Source organism: Achroia grisella, unplaced genomic scaffold (assembly GCF_030625045.1).
Source record: "Achroia grisella isolate CSIRO2021 unplaced genomic scaffold, CSIRO_AGI_Agris_v1 utg1063, whole genome shotgun sequence".
Lineage (NCBI taxonomy): Eukaryota > Metazoa > Arthropoda > Insecta > Lepidoptera > Pyralidae > Achroia > Achroia grisella.
This window is the reverse complement of record NW_026712567.1, coordinates 394,032-408,067: the sequence shown is the minus strand read 5'-3', so window position 1 is coordinate 408,067 and position 14,036 is coordinate 394,032. Positions and strand designations below refer to the sequence as shown.

Here is a 14,036-nt window from a genome sequence, read left to right as displayed (position 1 = left end):
GGAGGTAATCATAAAACATAGAGCTAAGCAGAATAATCATAAAATCAAGCTGCATTGAAGTAACTAGTTTCATTTCTCCGCATACATGTTTGATACTGACTTCTATCTAACGATAGACAACTTTATTACCATTTGGACCTTTTCCAATAAGGATCACCATATTATTCCAGGATGTCGTCTGACCGTCGGGTGTTTTATTATCCTATTTAATCCTACATCTGGAGTCTCGAAATGTTAGGTTATGAAGGAAGCGACCACACGTATTACTGTTGGCCGGCCAGTCCTTACTTTCAATTAATCTTTGCTATATATAACTAACGAACGGTAACAGATGGCTGTATATAACTTGAATTTGCCTCTCATAGAATTCACTATTTAAATAAATTATGTATTCGAACTGTTAATACTTTAATTGAAAATTATATTTTAATTAGGCAATATATTAAATTATCATATCCATAATATACATTATTTTTAAAAGACACGTCTATAAGTATATGGTTAATAAATAAATACATAGCATAGTAAAATTTAAGGATTGTTTGACACTCAATTTACGCAGTGTTAGCGACAAATTAGTGTATAAATTTATCAATAATTTGTTGATACGGACAACAAATTATCCATCAAGTCTAGGAAGACTTGGTAACACAAAACTGACTAATTCGTATTTCGGCGCTTCTTCCATCATTCGGCCATTCCTCAAGTTCAGTCTTTTGGGTCAATATCCTACTAAGATTTTACGCTTATTCCGCCAACCTAGTTATAGTGTGCCCGTTAAACGAGGTGCTTGGGGCGAGGTTATACCAACAAAATATTTAGATAGGTATCTACCCTAATATTAGTGTAAGAAAACATACCTACACCATCGTTAACTATACTAACTTTTCTGTCATATATTATATTTTGAATACGTAGAGTTGCGCTATCATGCGCAATGATATCTGTGAATTTTAACAGGCAAGCAAGTAGAAATAGAATTTTACTTTTCGTGTAACTTCAGCATCAAGAAACTTTTAATAAGATATGTTTTGAACACTTTATTAGATTGTAATTATTCGCAGAACAGTAACTTTATTTAGTATGCATAAATACATTATTGTATCTATATCTGTAATAAATTATAAATAAATAGTTAGTTTGATGAACTCTTCTTTAAGAATTCCGGTGGCAGCAGTATTATACTTTTGACAACAATTGGTTGGGTAGATATTACTACCATTCAACGTCGGTGCTCTACCTATACGATATGTACGTCCCAGTTCAGTCTTTTGGGTTAATATTGTACTAAGATTTTACGCTTTATTTCACCAAGCCAGTTACGGGTGCGGTAAACGAGACGCTTTACTGCAAGGGTATACGGTGGTATGAATTATCTATAAAATAACACAGAAGGTCAGTTTATTGTTTTGTTAAATGGACTAGTAGATTATAAGAGTCATAAGGCCTTAGTTAAATTAAATATAAAGTAGAAAATAGTTCAGTATAGAGTAAATTCTTATTTTCTACAATATATTATGTCATACACTTGACAGTGGTTTCGAGCCTAATTTATACATTTGTATTCATAAGTGAAATGAATCCATAAATTGGATAATTTCCATAGCTGTTTTGGTTTAGGACTACATTGCGCTGTATAACACACACATATCTGTATACGGTTCTAATATACATATTGAACCGAAACATTCTGAATTTCCATTACTTAGTAAAATACAAACCAATATTTAGAACAATAGACCACCACATCGGCAACAAAAAATGTGTATAAAAAGAAACTTGAATTGAAGTGGGAATCTAATTGAATCAAAAGTGATGGGTTCGAATCCTGTCAGATCAAGATTTAACACTGCTGGTACTAGGAGCAGTATAAGTATTTAATGTGATGCCAGTATTTGTCTATAGCCAACAAATATATTTTATCTATATGGGATTATCTATATTACAGGTGAAGAGATAATACTTTGTCTGTAACAAATAAGCCTATATCTTGTTCTACTAATATTAATTTATTACCTCTAAGATACGTGTAAGTAATATAAATATCATTATTTTAAAGTAATATATAGTGGCTCGTTGGTCTAGGGGTATGATTTTCGCTTAGGGTGCGAGAGGTCCCGGGTTCAAATCCCGGACGAGCCCAATTTCTTTTGTTACATTTATATTTTAATTAAAATTTTATACACACGGTATTATTATTATTAATTTAACTCTTACATATAAAATAAATGAAAAAATATGCATATTTAACGCTAAGGTATGTAAGTATTTCTTAATATCTCAAACGTTGACTGATAAAAAATGCATGACAATAAATCAATAAATGGGAATCGAATTCACATGCATATCCCTCAGTATGACATAACCTAAGAAAAAAAAATCACCTTGTGGCATGCATAAAGTGATTGATAATAATTTATTTTGTAAAGAAATTTTAATTAAATATATAAAAACTGTCTTTACATCAGTAAATTTTTCCTTCCATATAAAATATTGGAAATCCTATAATCCTTATCTCAATAATAATATTATAAGTTATCTATGTTGATCTGTATGTTTGTTACCTTTTACGACTCAGTAGATCTTAATAAAATTTGACCCGAATATAGATGTATGACGAATGTATCACGAAGACGAATAGGCTAAGTATTATCTAAAAAAAGCAGACAAACTCTCAATGTTTGTCCAAAATAATTTGTATATAAAATAATTAAATTTGTTTAAATTAAATTCTGTAATACTTTAAATGATTATTGTGTCTTGTTTCACATTCCACTTCAAAATAGAAATTAATTATGTTCAAAGAATCTTCGTGTTTTTAAAAGATACAAATATTAATACAAATTGTAAAGTACAATTGGACAACGAATGTAATGGAAATGGAATAAAAAGTAACAGCTGCTCGAATTGGCAGGCTCAAAAAAACGTTTCCTCTATCAGTTTTCCTTCGAATGAACCTCTAAACTCGTCTAATCAAGAAAATGGCTCAGAATATAAAGCATTGTTTTTTTATATCTTCCCCTTTCAACGACTACTCGTACTACCAAATAAGCAAACAAAATAAAATTAAATACGAAGAAGTGTTTTTACGTATAGAATGAAGCAGTTAGGTATACAACGGTCTAAAAATAATTAAATTTATTTTGACTTCTTGTGTTTTCATACTTCTGTGTATAATAGCTGGAGTAATAAACAAATAGACGGCCCACCTTAATTGGCAACCAACACCTGTGTGATATTAATGGAATTACAGATATCGCGTCATCATAATTATTATTTCAATAAATACAACATAATTATACACAAAATAAATATAACTCCTAACATTTTGTTGTGGACAAAACTTCACAATAAATTATATTATTAGTATCAATTATTATTGACATATGATTAATATATGCTCGACTTGAAAAGTTCCTCCTTTTTGATGTCAGTTAAGAATTAGCACTAAACCTTAACAGTCTATCTTAACAATGTAATATAACATACAGAACTTTACACATGAATTCAGTAAAGGTCAAATTAGAACTCATGTTCGGGCTCTTAACATTTTCGCCAAACGTGTACACATGGTAGTTGTAATTAGTATGTGAGATACAATACAAAAACTCGTAACGTGTCAACGGCCATTCCGTCCCAAACTCCCTCGAAGTATTTGGAAAGGTCATGACTCGACAATTGCATTTGGCTTCTCTCCAATAAAAGACAGTTAATAGCTTGTACGTACAAGGCGGTTGCCCCGAAACTCACAAGCAAAATAAATTTCAGGCCATATCATCTATTAGTCGTTACTTACGGGTCATATATTGGAAAATATGTTTATTTCTAATATTTATTTAAATTTATTCAAATATATTTACATGTTTTCCAGACGTCTCGTGAATGGTTATTTTCCTAAATTACATTGATTTCATATTACGTTAAAGAGACTATTATAAGTTTGAGACTTTGTCTACTTTCATGTGTGGTTTTGATTACCATAGAAATCAATTTAAGTTTACATTATATTTGAAGCCTGTATTTATTTTATTTAAATCGAATAATCTATTCATAGAATTATACTGAGTTATTTTGCCTGTCTCAGAAAAGAGTAGTCCTCGAGGAATTTACAGTAATAAGAATATAGCAGTATAATTCAGTCGCCAAGCAATTTTCAAAATAAATACATTAACTTTATTTACAATCAGAATAAAATAGAAAGATAACATTAATAATAGTGAGATCGGACCTGAGTCTAAAAGTGAAGTTATCTCCTGGATACTCCTGGTACGTATTGTTGAGCAAGAAAGATCAACCAAAGGTTTTCACGTAGTATTTGTCCTTACACAGTAAGATAAACATAAATATATTATTATGTCAATAACACGTTACTACCTTGCTTTTAAATAATATTCTATTTGTGGTACATAAACTGTTACAATTATAATAACAAATAGCATTGAAAATTATTTATGCAAATAAACTTGTATATAAGTACTTTTGAATAATAATACTTATTTAAAAAATATACAAACATGATAACTAAAGTTGTTATATTCCATCAAGCATCTTCTAATAATGAAAACATATGGCAGTAACATACATAAACACACCCGGAGTTGTGTGAATTGAATTGTTTTGTCTAACGGTACTCCAGTAGGGGGTTGAGATACGCTTCCCGCCTCACGACAATCATTATTTGATACGAACGATGTTTTATCCATAATACTGCTTTATAGGTTTTGTAGGATAATATATGAAGGTATAGCTTGGAGTTACATAGCTCCTAAGTTTATGGGCCTTCTGGTCTTTATTGTTCTTCTTGATTAAATTCCTGCATGACACAATTAATCTTTTAAGACAAATTTATAGTCATTATTTAATATGTTTGTTTTCTATATGTTCGTAATAATATTTAATTTAAATCAACGCTTATAAATTTAGTGATTACCTAACAGTTGATGTGTGATAACAGATAGTATCTATGAAGTACTACGGATAATATGTGACACAAGTTATAGATACAACTCTTACATTACCATTTTGAAGAACTAAGTTACCATGCCACCATGTTCTGTAATTTCACTGCCTTGTTTCATTCTTCAACTGAAACGTAGTTTACAAATAGTGTTGCCAGGTGTCCCGATTTTCAGGAGTATGGGGACGCGTCCCTATTTACACTTCGGGACGCTAAATGTCTGATTAAGACTAGATAAGACTAAAGACTTGTTATGTAAGATACTGTCTACTATCTAAGATACTGTCCCAATCTGCAACTCTAAACCCCGATTTTTTGACCTCATGTACCGATTTAAAACAAATCGGACCTGGCAACACTTACAAAGCACGCTGCATGGCTGAAATAGTTGAGAGTAAGTGTTTTTACAACGTCTACCATACTTAAAAGCTCAATTCGTTTATTCATTAGAAACTTTTTAAAAATAACCTGTACATAAAACACGACACTAAAAGAAATGTTATTTGTTTTTCACACCGTTTTCATGTTGTTTCGCTTTGTTACATGCAGTGTTAACAAACTTATGTCTTAGGAAAACTCACACGCTTTTTTCACTTTTTGCGGTATGTTACGGGCTTTCACTATAGTAACTAGTATAGTTATATGTTACATTACATTATATTACATTATATTATAATGCAACATATAACTATATATTATTACTGAGACAGGCTTTGTAAAAAGTAGTCATAGTCATGTAGTACACTAACAGGGTCTGTGGTTTCACTCGCCTTAAATTTAAATAAAAAATATAGTCTATGCGTTATTCTGATGCATAAGCTATATTCCTGTAAACTTCCATGAAAATTCGTTTAGTAGTTTTTGCGTAAAGAGTAACAAACAATAACAAAAATTAATTTATTAATAATTAGTGTTTACTTATTTACTAATAAATATAATAATCAAGTTACTTAAATAATAAGTAGGTACCTACGTATAAAAATCTAAAATACCTAATTATACGGACTTCATGAGACTGAATAACATTACCAAAAGTCGCACAGCTATTTTAAATATAATTTATATTCAATTTCGTTCATAATCGACACTAATTCGGTCTATATTAAAGGCTTGATATGGCATTTGTAATGATGACTTTTTCTTTATCTCTATTACTAATTACTAATAGTGTTCGCGCGTCTTCTAAATCCATAAAAAAAAAAAAAAAATAATAATAATAGGTTGGTAAGCCGCCACACTGCTTTTTCCCGCCCCCCTTTCCCCGGCACAATATGGACAATTCATTATTCGCCGCCATCTAACAAGTGAAACAACCACCGCATGCATCAATTTTAATTAATCAAGGAGTTCCTTAAATATTATAACAAACTGTATTTGTGTCGCGAGTGTGGTGTATTGTAATTGAAAACTTCAAGTGCTTCAAGTCGCCGACGCAGATCATCAATATTATAATTTGTGCAATTTGGGTGAGTTCCTTAATTTCCCTTTTCCTACGATCACTGCAGTGTGGCTAAAAAATACATCATTTTATGGTACCAATCGAACCGGATTCCTGTAAAACTGATCCAGAACGCGTTTTTCTATATATATATTCCTTCATCGCATTGTATTAGCATTAAAAACCTACAAACGCGTTCAAAACAATTGTCGTCGCTAGCGCACGGCATTCGCCATTTTGAAACCTATCGCTAATTGCACGTGATCGTGATATTCAATTTTTTTCTATTCGCTACCGCTATAATAATATATTTCTACTGCTATTCGTATAATCGCTTAATACGAAACATCGTAATATCAAACCGCTTAAAATACACAAACTTCGTACAACCGCGTAAATATAATTTAATTATTTACAAACCTATTTCATGTCTACATTCGCATTATTTTTTAAAAAAAACGATACTTATTTAACTTAAATAACGTGTTATTTGTGTAATACGAATAGATATCGATGTTCTATATCGCATAGTAACAAGCCGCACCTGTGTACCTATTATTTACAGGTAATTTAGTTATTGAGTACTTATAACTGCCCTTCAATTAATTTATAATTAAATAAAGCTATTCGCCATCTTTAAAAATGAGTTCTAAGGTCACTGTTTTAGTTGCTAAAATTAATTGCACTTTTCAACGTATAAATAGGCTGCATGATTGCGCAAAAAAGATTAATATTTCTAGTCCCGAACTGCGTTCTACGGAGGCGTTCATGGCGGATACGGAGACATTGTCAGTAATTCGTGATGAATTTATTGCTAATTTAGATATGATAAATCAATACAAAATTGATGATGATTCTTCGTATGTACCCAACTATTCCCAACTTAATGCGTTTGAAGATATTTACACACGCATTCAGAGAGTTCGTTCTCAGTTAATGCAATCGCAGTCGCAGAGTTCTCGTATGCAAACCCAGAATGTCAGGTCTACTATACCCCTTCCACCTATTGATCTTAAATCATTTGATGGCCGATTGGATTCCTGGCCAAGCTTCTATGAATGTTTTAAAGCTAATATCCACGATAATAAAAGTTTATCTGATTCCCAAAAGATACATTATCTGATAGGTAAATTGTCAGGCCCCGCTTTAAGACTAACGACTGGGATAGTACCAGCCGGAGAAAACTACGCCAGCATTTGGCAAAGTTTAGTTGATAAGTACCAAGACCAACGAGCATTAGGCTCTCATTATATGTCCATTTTATTGAATATTAAACCCGCTATTAATAATTCTGTTTCGCTTAATTCTTTTATCGAATCCTTCAACGCCGCAGTGTCAGCCTTAGAACAATTAAAAATTGGTGATCTTAAAGATTTCATATTATTAACGATTGCCTTAAGAAAAATAGATTCTGTAACAGCACACGCATTCGAAATGTCAATTAGAGATAAAGATATTCCTACTTATTCGGAGTTTGTAGATTTTATTAAAAGTCAAGTAAAAATATTAGATCGTACTAGCACCCGTCTTACGGTTTTTCCTATCGTAGCTAGCCCGCGTAATAATACAGTCCACAACTCGAAAGCTTTGCTATCCCACGACAATAATGAATGTTGTTCAATGTGCAATAGTGGTGATCACTTGCAATTATATCAATGTTCCTTTTTCAAATCGCTTCCAACCGAACAACGTTTCGATTTTATTAAAAATAAACGTGCATGTATAAATTGCTTGAGCATGTCACATACTGTATCGCGTTGTAATTCATCGCAGCATTGTAAAATGTGTAATAAACAACATCACACATTATTACATAATAATAATATTGTAAACAATAAATTTAATAATAATCGAAAATCCTCCGCGCCGCCGTCCTGCTCGCACGCATTAGTCACCGCGTCAACCGTCAATTCTGTTGACGTGCCTGCTCTAACCTCATGCAATTGCCCGACGCCGCCGCCACCGCCGGCGGCGGGGGAGGGGGCGAGGGCACAAACCGCTCAAGTCGCAGCACAGCTGACCCCAGCGAGTCAGGTATCATTGTGTGCTCGCGCGCATGTTATTAATAACAACAATACAATATTGCTTAGCACGGCGCAAGTAACTGTCTTAAATTACTATAAACAAAGATCGAATATTAGATGCCTTATTGATAACGCGTCACAAAATCATATAGTGACAACTGCTTGTTGTAAACGGCTTAATTTAAAACCAATTGCACTTAACACGCATTCTACTATTAAAGGTATAGGGTCCGCTTCGCAAACCGTTCGCGGTTGGGTTCCGCTCTGTATTTCTTCGAGAGATAATTTATATACATATACTATTGATGCGCTTGTCGTCGATGTCATAACGGATAACATGCCTTCCGGTTTAGTAGATATGACGATTATTGATAATTTATTAAATATACCGCTTGCTGATCCACTCTGGCATACGCCTGGACAGATTGAGCTTGTAATTGGGGCTCAATTATTCCCATATTTACTATTAGGTGGTAAAATTATTGCACCTCCCGCGCCAGCCGCTCTGGAAACCGTATTTGGATACATTTTAATGGGAGACACACCTTCAGTCGTTGACTCCAATACGAAACCCGCTTCTTCAACATTTCTTGTATATTCCGAACATGATAACGAAAATGATTACTTAGATAAAACATTATGCAAATTCTGGGAACTTGAAGAAATTCCTTCAAATAAATTCATGAGTCCGGAAGAAAAAGAGTGTGAACAGATATACTGTGACACAGTGTCACGTGATTCCTCAGGTAAATATTGTACCGCGCTCCCATTTTCTAGGGATCCAGCTATATTGGGTGATTCCCGTTCTGTAGCTACTCGCCGATTATTCTCACTGGAACGTAAATTAAAAGATCCAAGTCTTCGTGTCAGTTATAATGAAATCATACAAGATTATCTCCGTAACGATTACCTGTCTGAGGTTCCACCCACCAGTAACGAATACGGTAAAGGGTATTACATACCACATCACCCCGTCATTAGGAACGATAAAACTACCACGAAAGTACGCGTAGTTCTCGACGCAAGCGCTAAATGTCATAATAATATATCCTTAAATGACGTATTACATACGGGACCCAATTTACAGGCAGATATATTCATTCTCTTATTAAATTTTCGCTTATTTCCCATTGCACTAACAGCAGACATTAAACAAATGTATTTAAGAATTGAGGTAAAACAAGAACATAGAAAATATCAAAAAATATTGTACCGTTTTAATTCTACAGAACCCATTCGCGAGTTTCAATTTAATCGAGTCGCATTCGGTCTCAGATGCAGCCCGTTCCTAGCCATGCGTACTGTCAGACAGTTGGCAGAGGACGAGAAGGGAGTGCATCCGCGAGCAGCAGATATAGCTACTCATGAACTGTATACTGATGATTTAGCTACCTCCGTTCCGACGCTCGAGGAGGGGGTGGCGTTGTCACGTGAACTCATTGACTTATTTAAAAAAGGGGGTTTCCATCTTACTAAATGGGCTAGTAACTCTGTAGAACTACTATCTACGGTACCTGAATGTAAACGCGCCGCTATTAATTTTGTAAATGATGATAATTTAAAAATACTCGGGTTAAAATGGCTTCCCTTAGAAGACGAATTTACTTTTTCAACATGTCCCTTGGACAACAAATGTACTAAACGTACTATCCTTTCCGCTATTGCTCGCTTATGGGACGTTCTGGGATTCGCTGCGCCCGTTATCCTTTTTGCTAAACTTTTAATAAAGGACCTGTGGGTCCAACGGATTGGATGGGATGACTCACCACCAATAGACATACAAAACCATTTTCTTAATTTTAAACAGCAATTACCTCATCTCTCTTCTTTAAAAATTCCTAGACATGTAAAGGTAGAAAATGGTTGTAGTACTAATATAGTCGCTTTCGCGGACGCCAGTATGAAGGCGTACGGTTGCGTAGTATACCTACACGTCACAGATGCTGCAGGCATTGTGCACGTTGCTTTAGTATGCGCTAAATCTAAAGTCGCGCCCATCAAAATTGTAACTCTTGCTAGGCTGGAATTATGTGCCGCTGTATTAATGTCAAAATTGGTAAAATTAGTGTCAGAAACGTATCGTACACGCATTAATATTAATAATACGTATGCATTTTCCGATTCAAAAATAGCACTTTCGTGGATTAATTCATCACCACACAGATGGAACATTTTTGTAAGTAACCGCATTGCTAAATGTCAAGAAAATCTAGACCCTTGTCATTTCTATTACGTAAATACGACAGAGAATCCTAGTGATTGCCTGTCTAGAGGTTTATTACCTGATCAGTTGATATGTCACTCATTATGGTGGCATGGCCCCGCTTGGTTACAGCGACCCGTCGCCGAATGGCCAGTATCACCATTCAAATCTGTAGCATGTGAACAGTTACCTGAAATAAAAAATAAAACACTTACCTGTACGACGTCTACTCCCGCTTCTATAATATACCAAATGGCGCTGAAGTTCTCCTCCTGGAATAAAATATTACGTATTATTTCGTATATTCTTAAATTTGTAAAATTAATACCAAGTAGCCCCCGCGTCATGTCTTCCCATATTAATGTATCAGAAATGTATCTTATTCGTGAAGTGCAAAAGTTATATTTTCAATCGCTTTTTTATGATTAAAGAAAAACAATTTACCTTCTTCTCAATTTCGTAAACTGGATCCATTTATTGATGATAATGGACTTATAAGAGTAGGAGGAAGATTATCTAATAGTAACTTACCCTTTGAAGCTCAGCATCCTGCATTGTTACCTAAACACGATCATATTACTCATTTGATTATAGATTATTATCACCACGTGCACTGTCACACTGGTGCGTCATTATTAACTTCATTGTTACGCCAAAAATATTGGATTTTATCAGCTAGAAGTGTAATTAAACAAAGAGTTCACTCTTGTAACAAATGCTTTAAAGCTTCTCCATCTAGTAAGGCGCCAAAAATGGCAGATTTACCTTCGTACCGCGTGCGTGAAACGAAAGCTTTTGTGCATACCGGTGTGGATTACGCTGGACCTATAAGTATAACTCTATGTAGGCGTCGCGGCCAAAGATCTCAAAAGGCATACATTTGTTTATTCATTTGTCTAGTAACAAAGGCTGTACACATTGAGTTAGCCACAGACCTATCGTCCGATATCTTTATTTCTGCTTTTAAACGCTTCATATCTCGACGCGGACCTGTTTCATATCTTTATTCCGATAATGGAACAAATTTTGTTGGAGCAAAGGCTCAACTTCAAACTTTAGTACTTAGCCATCGTATCGAATGGCATATGATCCCTCCCAGCGCACCTCACTTTGGAGGTGCGTGGGAATCAAATATCAAAAATATAAAGAATCATCTATTTCGTACTATCGGTTCTCAATTACTCACGTACGAAGAACTATTAACAGTATTAACGCAAATTGAGACAATTTTAAATTCAAGGCCTCTTTGTGTACTCACTGAGGAGCCATTTCCAGAACCACTAACTCCTGCACATTTCATTATGGCATCTCCTCTTTCGTACTTGCCAATTGAACGCGTATCCGAAGATACTCGAAGTATTAGACAACGTAAACAGCTACTTGATCACATGGTTAGAAGCTATTGGAAAAGGTGGCGTTTAGAATATCTTAATAATTTACAAGTGCGACAGAAGTGGCTTGTTAATAATGAGGATGTAAAACCCGGTACTGTAGTATTAGTGCATCAAGATGATGTACCTCCGTTACGTTGGCCCTTGGGCGTTATTACTGAAACATATCCTGGATCAGACGGCAAAGTACGTGTCGCGCTAGTAAAAACATGTAGTGGTTCGTACAAACGCCCCGTTGTAAAACTTTGTTCTTTACCGTCTCAATAACCCAACTTAACAAAAATTCCATAGTTAATAAACAACATATAAATATTAGTATAGTATCATTTAATTTCATTCCGTTATTTCTCTAACTCTTATTGAAAATACTACGTATTCTCAAGGCCGGGAGAATGTTCGCGCGTCTTCTAAATCCATAAAAAAAAAAAAAAAAAATAATAATAATAGGTTGGTAAGCCGCCACACTGCTTTTTCCCGCCCCCCTTTTCCCGGCACAATATGGACAATTCATTATTCGCCGCCATCTAACAAGTGAAACAACCACCGCATGCATCAATTTTAATTAATCAAGGAGCTCCTTAAATATTATAACAAACTGTATTTGTGTCGCGAGTGTGGTGTATTGTAATTGAAAACTTCAAGTGCTTCAAGTCGCCGACGCAGATCATCAATATTATAATTTGTGCAATTTGGGTGAGTTCCTTAATTTCCCTTTTCCTACGATCACTGCAGTGTGGCTAAAAAATACATCAAATAGTATATATACCTTTTTAAGTCAACATCCCCTGGAAATGTCAGTAATCTCTATAATTTGTTGAGAATTATCTCATCTATTAATTTAGGTTACATACAAACAAAACATACGTAGGAAATTTAATTAAATATGATTAACGCCTGATTGGAAACATATATACTACTGTACAAAGTTTTGAGTTTCTGTTTCTTAAATTTGTAATACTAAACTTATTTTCACAATAAAACTTTATTTAAAACTAGCTGTTGCCCGCGTCTTCGTCTGCTTTCCGCCGTTTTTCGTAAAATAAGTAGTCTATATCTTTCCTCAAGGTTCAGTGGTTTTGATGTGTTTTCCTAACATTTCCCTTCACTGCTCTGCTCCTATTGATCGTAGCGTGATGAAAAGTACTATAACCAGCCCAGAAGTATGAAGAATAATTATACGAAGTTTTTTAAGTTAAAATCCGTCGAATAGTTTTATGTTTCTATAACGAACATACAGACAGACAGGCAGACAAAAATTTTACTGATTGCATTTTTGACATCAGTGTCGATCACTAATCACCCCCTGATAGTTATTTTGGAAATATATTTCATGTACAGAATTGACCTCTCTACAGATTTATTATTAGTATAGATTAACGATTATCACGCACGAAACTGATTTCGTATTAAGAAATATTTGGCAAAACTATTAGATCTAAAATTATACCATTAAAGTACGGTTTGATTGGCATGGAAGTTTTAAGATACTAACATGTGGTATAAACTGTTACATCCGTTTCACCTATGTAATATTATGTTATCTGTGGTTTCAACGATCATATTTCAATACCGAAGTGTAATAACACTTATTTTATTAAAAATCAATGTAAGTAACTACGACATTGTGAAACCATTACATGTTTTACCTGAACTTAAACGTGACAACAAAATTAAAATTAAAATTAAAATTATTGTTTCTTAGCACCTGTGTTATTAAATTAGGCATAATTAATTAAACCGATCAAAGGGTTAACTGAAGGCTTTGATCACACGTACAAATATTAACAAATTTTAATGTCAAACAAAACTGGTGTTTACTCGTTTACAAACAGAAATTAATTTTCCACCAATAAACGCAATAATCAGATTTCAGTTAGTTCGTATTTGAATTTGGAACCCAACCGTACTGCCTCCTTCATCTGGTAGAGGCATATCACAATACTGTGTTTAGATTTGATACCAATATGATTTGAATTTCATGTACGATACTGTATATAATATTGATGTGTGTAATGTGTATACT

General features: G+C 33.9%; 1 protein-coding gene and 1 non-coding gene across 2 annotated transcripts in view; both read left to right on the top strand.

The window, feature by feature from the left end:
* LOC131840854 (dopamine D2-like receptor) overlaps nt 1-14,036 on the top strand; it is a 180,370-nt gene that overhangs the window by 47,698 nt on the left and 118,636 nt on the right. The gene's annotated exons all lie outside the window — the stretch shown is intronic.
* On the top strand, nt 2,071-2,142 carry Trnap-agg (transfer RNA proline (anticodon AGG)). Its single transcript has one exon. It is a non-coding gene; the product is annotated as a tRNA-Pro (tRNA).